Below are 9,123 nucleotides of genomic sequence, written 5' to 3'. Positions count from 1 at the left end.
CTTAATCCGCAAACATTTTAATTGAAAATTTTTAAATCTTCAAAAAAGTGTTTTTTATACTTTTTTGTGTAACTTTTTGTTGGCATAATTTTCTTTTTTAACTTTTTTGGTTATAAATTTTTTTTATGTTATAACTATTAAAGTTTACAATTTTTTATGAATATTGGTTATTTCATATGCAAAAAAATATTAAATTTTTAAACTTTTGTTGTTATAAAAATTTATTTTGCTTTAATACTTCGTAATTCTATGAGTTTTTATCATAAAATTTCGAAAAATTCGAAAAAAACTAAGTATAATATTTCAATAACATAATATTTTAATTAATTTCAGATTTTAGAATTAAAAACCAAAGTAGTTTATTTTAAAGATTTTAAAAATTAAATTAGGCTTAAAAATTTTTTCTTTTATAATTTCCATTGAATTTAGATCAATTCTTCTTTTTATTGTATATTTTTCAAATATATATTATGTAGCAACTCGTTATATAACAATTAAAAAAAGGTTCTAAAGAGTTTTTTCGTATATAATTATTGAATATTTTTTTTTTTTTACTTACTAGTACTCTCTAATGAGTAAAAAAAGCAACAAAATACAACTAAAGCACGCTTTACCTCTGTCTGTGTCCGCCTCACCGCCAGAAAGTCGATAATTAGCGCAATTCTTCAAACATTTTATCACTGACATTCAATTCATACTTTCTCACAGTCAGGCTAATAAGCCAGCAAACTCTCGCCTCTCTCCCCCCGCTCTTCCCCCACTCTTACACAGCATCAATAGAACTGCGTAATAGAAGCTGCTAAGCGTTTGTCTGCCAACAAGTGGCTTTGCCGAGCGCTTGATTTATCACCACAGAGCCCAACCGAGCCGCCCAACAACTAAGCGCCACTAATAGGCTTAGATATGTAAATATTTTCAAATCTATACGATGGAGTTGTGGTGGCCATGCGTACAGTATACTGCTGTTGTTGTTACTGCCATGATTATAATGTTGTTGCTATTATTGTGCTTGTGGTTGTTGTTGCCATGTTGTTACTGCTGTGCTAGTATTTGTTGTAGTTGTTGGCATGATTATATTTGTTGTTGTTGCCATGATAGTACTTGTTGTAACTGCGGTGTTAGTATTTGCTGTTGTTTTTGATATGAATGTATTTGTTGTTGTTGTTGGCATGAGTAATCTTGTTGTGGTTGTTGTTGATAAGAGTATACTTGTTGTTGTTGTTGGCATGATTATATTTGTTTTTGTTGTCACATTTGTAACTTTTGTTGTTGCTGCTATAGTTATGTCTGTTGTTGTTGGCTGTTTGCATCACCATGTCAGTTGTTGGCTAATTAGCGTTTTCCATTTGCCATTGAATTATAGTTGAGCATGAGCGAAGCCATTAGTTGGCAGACACACATGCACACATACACTCATACCAAACGCCAACTTCACAGACAGTAGCGCTGCATGTTTGTCAGCATCAGGCTGAGCTGCAATTAGCTGCTTAAAGCACTCGCTGACGGCTTCGTGTGCGTGTGTGGCTCGATTTACATATGTATGTGTGTCTGCTCATCATTATGTGCGCATGTGTGTAATCTCCCTACACACATATGCAAGCCTAACATTATACCTATGCCAGCAACAAATATACTGCTGTCGGTTTGTTAGTGAAATCAATTAAACTAAAATTTGATAGACAGTTCTGAAAAAAGTCGCTTCTGGTTGCCAGAATACTTTGCTAAGTGCGAGTTACCAAAAAGCCGTAAGATTTGGGTTTTAATTTGGACAGAAATATATTAAATTTTACACAGTGTGTATTACAATAGCGACTTATTGCTAAAGGGCAGACATGACAGGCTGCTAACAAGTGACAAAAACCACTTTTATCTAATTGGCATAAAAATATGTTCATTTTGTAAATATATTCATTAAAAATACTTTGTCATAAGTATTGGTCTGGCATGACAGAGTGCTGACAAGTGTAAAGCAGACACAAAAATGTATGAAATCAAGCGCTAATGCTAATAAGGCTGTCTAAAATTTTGTCAGCTGTGTTTAAATAATCAATTTATTTAATTAATTCCTGAAAAAGTGCGTATTTTTTCTCTTAAAAGTTCTTGTAAATATGACAAGCTCATAATAATTGAGCTATGACAGTAACTCAAAAATAAAACAATATTTTTATTTTGAAATCTGAAATTGTTCCACTGACTAAGGATAACCAAGGTTGAAGGCACGTTTATTAAAAAAAAAAATTTCCAATTTGATTACAACGGATTCTGGCGTTTTATCAAAAAACAAAAAAAAAATTTAATTTTAAAAATTTAATGATATCAAAACAAATAAAATTCAAAATTTCAAAACAAATAAAATCAATTCATAAAATAAATCGAGATTTCGAAAAAATGTGCTAAAGTATATTGGAAGAAATGTATACATATGTACAAGCAATTTTTTCAAACTTTGTTGTATTAATAGCTTATTCATATATTTAAGAAATTTTCAATTTAAAAGAAAAATATATAAAATTTTTTTTCAAAATTTTAAATACATTTTTTTTTAATTTAAAAAACAAAACAAATCGAGATTTCGAAAAAATGTGCTAAGAAAAGTATTTCAAAAATATTTGAAAATATATGCATGTATGTACATACATATATTTATCCATAATGTTTTTTTAATTAAATTAATTTTTTTGAAATCCGCATTAAAAAAAATGTCTTTAAAAATTTTGACAATTTTAAAACACTTAATATCTGAAATATTTTTTTTTTCAAAACTTAAAATAAAAATCGAAAAAAGTAGTTTAAAAAATTATTTAAAATCTTATTGAAAAAAATATGAATTTACACTTGTCCTGTTTTTTTTTTATAAGATTTCAATTAAAAATAAAAATGTACATGTATCATTTACTGAATAACCTCAATTCCATTGAAAATTAAAAACTGTTGGGTTAACCTTCTAAAAATATGTAATGTAGCATACTTAAAATTCCTTTCCTATAAAAATAACATAAGTCAAAACTAATTACTTTCGATTGCCGACAATAAATTTCCCCCAAATCTCTAATAATTTACTTACATAACTTATGTGTATTACTCCCCTGATTAACTAAATAAATGCGAATATTACTTCAATATGATTTCGGCTCAAATTGCTCACTACAAAAAATTGTAATTATTTTAATTGTAAACGGATACTCACAGATTCATTAAATGTTTAGTCAGTAACACACAAACATGTTGATGCATTTACAAATATTTAATTATAAAGTTTTTAAAAGTAACATTTCAATATTTCAAAGGCGCACCCACACCGCTGTCCGCCCAACCCGACTGCGCCAGCGCTAAGCAACGCTACACGGCCTATGGCAACTGTAGATTACATAAGCTCCTGCAAAAAAGTAGCAAAAACGCTTCACACTCCCACTGAATTATAAGCACGAATCACATACAAAAATAAGAAAAATCACTTTAGCAACAGACACAGTGGCAGTGTGTTTGAGTGTACAAGTGCGGGCAGCGGTGTGGTGGTTGCTGACTCGCAAGATAGACATTTTAATGCCAGTCATTGTGGGCACCTTAACGGTAGCCGCTATTTAGCATACACAAGTGCCAAACAACCCTCGGCTTCTTTTTCGAAAATCGAAAACTCGGCGCGTGCGTATTTGTGTGTGTATGTGTGCGTAGTGACTCTTGCTGCCATATGCTTGAGTGGCATAAACATTTTGAGGAAGTAAATTCAATTTACACAAATTGAAATTACAGTCGTTAGGCGAAGAAAAAATTGTGAAACGCGTCAAAGTGCGGGGAAATAAAATTGTAACGAGGCAACAACAATTTAATGGCAGGCAAAAATGATGGTTCAACAAGTGAAATGATGTGTGAATAGATTGAGTTGGAGAAACTTTTAACGAAGGTTAAAGCAGCAACAGCATGACGAGTATTTTCAATTACTATTGCAGATATTGGAAAACAAGAATTTATTTATTTACTTATTATTTTATTTATTAGATCATAATAACCTTACAGAGTAAGAAGCACTAGCTGTCAGGACTTACTGCTTATTATTTACTTATATTTATAAAAATATAAAATAATTAAAATAAAATAAGAAAATTTCAGAATAATATTATCCATAATACTTTTAAATATAAGAAAAATTAAAAAATAATTTTGTGAAATATAAAAAATGTATTTCAAAAAATTTTCATAAAAGAATAAGTTCAAATACATTTGAATTTAAATTCAAAAATAGTACAATTTAAATTAAATAAACATACAAAAAGTAATATACATTTAATATAATAATATTTTCGCTTCGAAAATGATTTCAAAATTATTTCGAAAATTTTCGAAGTTTTAAAAACCACTTAATACTTATTATTTGGCATTATTTTTACATGGAATCCATTTTAAATCGAATATTTTTTCAATAACACGTAATAATTTTTGGTTTTCAATGTAATCGAAGTCGCACGATTGAAGCCGAAAAATTTCAGTCGTATAAACCGGTTATTACGGCAACATTTTTATTTTCGAAAAATATTTCCGCCTCGAAAATAATTTCAAAAACATTTCGAATATATACGAAAGTTTTCAATGTTCCAAAATTCACTTAATTTAAAAATATTCGAAAATTTTTGAGAATATTCGAAGTTTCAAAAGCCAAAGTTTTTTGTTTCAGTTTCAATAACATTAATTAATTTTTGATTTGCAATGTAACTTAAGCCTTCAATCGGATAATATTCGAAAAATTTCAAATCAAATTTTTGATCATTACGGCAACATTATCTTTATAGGCAAATATTTTCGCCTCAAAAATAAATTAAAAAGTATATCGAAAATTTTCGAAGTTTAAAAAATTTCAATATTTTGCTCACATTTAATAAATTTATATATCTTTTTTATTATTTTCTTTACGGATTTTGTATGTATTTTGAAAATTTATAATCCTCTCAACTCAACCAATAGCGAAAGCACTAACACCACTAAATACTTTAACAGTCCACTAAATACTCAAAACTTGGCCGCAGCGCCACAATGCGTGGCTACCGGATGTTGAAACCCGACTGACAGCTCAATTCAGAAGCAGTTGTCGAAAACGAAAGAAAAATGTTCAAATACACGAAAAAAGCGCAGATTTGTGAGCCCGTGAGCCCGTAGCGAAAGTCAACATGTATACATGCATACTTATGAGTTTATGTTTATCTGTGTGTGTGTACTGGACCGCTTGCTGGTGAAAGTACGGCCAGAAATTTTGAAGCGGCTACAAATTTCGAACTCACTGCCCGCTCATCGGACATGCCGAAGGTTCTTAGTACATTTATATAATTGAAAAATTGTTTATTTAAAGCGCACCATTTCGTCCGGAGGGCCCACTGTGCCTGTGCGCCTGGCCGCAATGTAATTAGCCAGCGGGCTTACATTTTATGTATTTGCAATTTGTTTGATATTTTTTGTTTGTGTATTAATTTCTCATTTTGCGCTGTATTGTGACGCCATAAAATGCTTTGTTGTTGTTTTTTGTAAATGCCTCTTTAATTGCCAGCGACTTAAAGCGATTATTGGCTGTGACGAAGTGACGTCCATTATGGGTTAAACTGGTGGGTGTCGCGTGTGTCGTGGGTGTTTTAGTATTTAAAAGGAATTTTCTGTGGGGGAAAAAACAGCTTAAAAGCAGATTTGTATGAATTTGTAACTAATTTTTAATAGAAGCTTAAAATAAATAGTAAATAAATATATATATGAATATATACATACTATATGCTAACTATAAAAGAAAGAATAGAATCACATACACAAACATAGTGAAAAATTATTTGAGATAGATTTTTTTTGTAATAATAAATAAATTCCTAGTCTGTATGTGCCTTCAAATATTTTACATTAACTTAGATAATCTGATACATCAGACGCACTGCGCTGCTGTGGGTCAAAATTGGATGATGGGCATGACCCCGCCCACTTTATCATGAAATCACACGTCTCGAGACACGCCCGATCGATTTCTACCAAATTGAGGCCGTGACATTCTTCTGATTTAGGTGTTATGTAATGTATTCACTATTCAGTATACAAATCAAGAATGATTTGATATATCTGGATGCAATTTTTTGCCTATGTGAGACATGTGGTTGAAATTCAGAAAGCATCCTTTCGTGATAGCAGTGTGACATGAGTCACAAATGAATTGTATCGAGGATATAACTACCTTAGCCCCCCTATACCTAATATATAGAATATATAAAATTTGAGAGTGCGTGTTTAAAATCCAAAATTAACATTTACTTATAAAGGAAAAATCAATATAAAAAACATTTGCAGTGGACCAAACTGGGAATCTAAACCATTCTCGCATTCTCTTAAACGCACACAAAAAATTTCATCAAAATCGGTCCAGCCGTTTAGGAGGAGTTCAGTGACATATCTCGAAACACGGCGGACCGATATCAACCAAATTTAGCACGCGACATTCCTCTGATCTAAATTTTACCCTAGTCCAGAAATTTGGAAAAAATTGAAACTTTTTCTGTAGAAATCGATTGTTTAGAAATTCAATTTTTTTAAGAATATTTTAAAATGCAAATTATTTTCGGCCTTTAAATTTGTAATTAGTTTTATTCATGAAATAAAATAATATATAATATGAAAGTAGTAAAAGAAAATGTTTTGAATATTTTTTTTTTTTTTAAATTATTCGTTTTTTTTTTTTTTTTTTTTTTTTTGTTTGTGGTAAATAATGAATGTTTTAGCATGTTTTTCATGCAGAAAACATTAATTATTGTTTTATAGTTTAATAATTCTACAATATTTCTACTTATGGTTTTTTCCTTATTTGCAACTAATATTTTTCGTATGTCTATTGCAGCATTGCTGTCCGGTCTATCGGGAATATACTATGTTTAGTATGTATGCCCACTCTATTTATTTACATTAGCAGCTAAAAAGCCTTCAGCGACACGTTTCAAGGCTCATGCTTAACAATCTTGCATTTAAGACGAATTCGTATTTTATATTTCATTTTCCTGAAAAAGTAGAACACACACATAAATGAAGTTTGTATGCTAATGTGCTGAATGTTTATGTGAATATGTATGAATGTATGTGTGTATATATATTTGTTACATTTTATCTTATGAATTTAATTCATAAATGATGAATTTGTGAGATAAAAGCAAATTTGTGCCAAAACAAATGAAAGCAGCATTTTTCTTTGCTGCGCAGAGAGTGTGAGTGCACGCCACTAATTGAAAATGTTTAATAAGAAGCGGTGTGAGTGTTAAAGACAGAAAAAAAAGTAAATAACATCATTTATAATTAAGTAGATAGGCAGAGCGCCTAATGATGAGTGACTGTTGTTGCTTATTTTATGCTTTCGGTTAGCTGAGTGCCTTGATGTAGCCTACTTGAAGGCGCACGATTGACAGATGTGTTGTGTTAGCTAAGAAAGACACCAAAACGTATTCGCTGTGTTTGTTTTTATTTTTTGCTTTCGTTCTCAACAAATTTGAATACGCTTATGTTGGAGATTTAACTTAAATGTTATGCAAAATAAATTACGCAATGTTTTTTGATGTCTTCGGCGTTGCTTAAGCGCATAAGCGACGCAAAACGAGCAGCTGGAATTGTGTGCGCCTGAAAGTAGGTAACACTTAAGTCAGTTAAAATCAGCAACAACGCCGCACATGAAATTAGTTTGCACACAAAGCACTTATTACTAACTAAAAATTACGGCTTACGGCAATATTGTGGTGATTTGTGTGCTTGTTTGCTGAAATTGCGCCGCAATGTATGCACTATCCATAAATAACGATTTGTAAGTGACTTTAATAAATGAAATTGCTGGCAAAATCGCTTGTGATTGGATTTCTGAGTTATTTACAATAGCTTTCAATATTGTAATTTATGCACGCCTATGCGTGTGTGTGTGTATTCTCGCGCCTAAGGCTATGCTCACTTACTACATTTTCTGCTTGCTGTATTTTTTGCTTAGTTTTGCTGCAGTAAGCGCGCCAGCCTCAAGCACATGCCCACTCAAGTGCGATAAATCTTCAGAAAATCTGCAACATATCACATTTAATGGCCAGCAGTGTAAGCTCTTTGATGGTTGAGGGCAAGAAAAGGGCGTTGCGCATGCAAAAAAGTTGAAAAACGTAACAAAAGAAATGCAAACATATTTGCAGGCAGGTTTTCTTTCACTGGCTCGTGCTGGCAAAGTGAGCGGGAAAAAATTGCAAGTGACCCTCAAGTGGAGTCTTGAGTGTGTGTGCTTGCATGTGTATGTGTGAATTACCCATTGGCATTTGTTCATACGTGTGTATGCGTTTTGCATATATGTCGCTCCGCCTCTGGATGTGTGAGCCGTCATTTATTTGCAAAAGGACCCTTGCCGCAGTTTCACATAATATACACACATATGCCAATACTTGCTGCAAAAAAAAAAAAATTTAATCGCTCACAAAAGACTATTTGTTCGGCAAGTCTAGATGGTGGGCCGCTCTTTTTAATGGGCGTGCATATAAAGCGAATAAAACTATACCTAAGCTGCTAGTGTGCATATTTTTTCGTGTTTTTTTTTTTTTTTTTTTTTTTTTTTTTTTTTTTTTTTTTTTTTTTTTTTTTTTTTTTTTTTTTTTTTTTTTTTTTTTTTTGCTATTGTAACGCCTACATACGTACATATATACCTCAGAGTTTTTATTGCAATTTTTTCTGCCCTTTTTCTGCACGTCCTTCTCACGCTCAATGGCGTTTTTAAATTGAAATGTCGCACAGGATATACGAGGCAGTGTTCGTAGGCGCTTGTTTCAATGTGTGCACGCCTTACAGCACTAATGCTAAGCACAATTGCGTTTGTTACCTACTTTTCGTTGGGCTTAGTGAAAAGTCATTGCATAGCAATAGGCTTTTTTTGTAAATATTGGATTTCTGGTTGACATTGATGCTGCTGGACTTCGCAAATGGCAATGGTTGCATGGGTCAAGGTATTGACTTTTATTTTTAGAAAAGGCGTGAAATGCAAAAATTGGTATGGTATAGACATTTTTGTGAATTGTTAAACATTTCATAATATAATTTTTTTTAAACTAAGGAATTTTTAATTGTAGAAAAATTTAATTAATTTTTTTTGTAATTAAATAA

The 9,123-nt window shown here is 31.4% G+C and overlaps 1 protein-coding gene across 1 annotated transcript in view; it reads left to right on the top strand.

The window, feature by feature from the left end:
- LOC108976255 (calcitonin gene-related peptide type 1 receptor) overlaps positions 1 to 9,123 on the top strand; it is a gene marked incomplete in the record, with an annotated part of 342,301 nt that overhangs the window by 191,377 nt on the left and 141,801 nt on the right.

The sequence above is a fragment of the Bactrocera latifrons genome, unplaced genomic scaffold (assembly GCF_001853355.1).
Source record: "Bactrocera latifrons isolate USDA-ARS-PBARC rearing strain unplaced genomic scaffold, ASM185335v1 scaffold_74, whole genome shotgun sequence".
Lineage (NCBI taxonomy): Eukaryota > Metazoa > Arthropoda > Insecta > Diptera > Tephritidae > Bactrocera > Bactrocera latifrons.
Note: the sequence above shows the minus strand (reverse complement) of the source record. Positions and strands in the feature narration are given on the sequence as shown.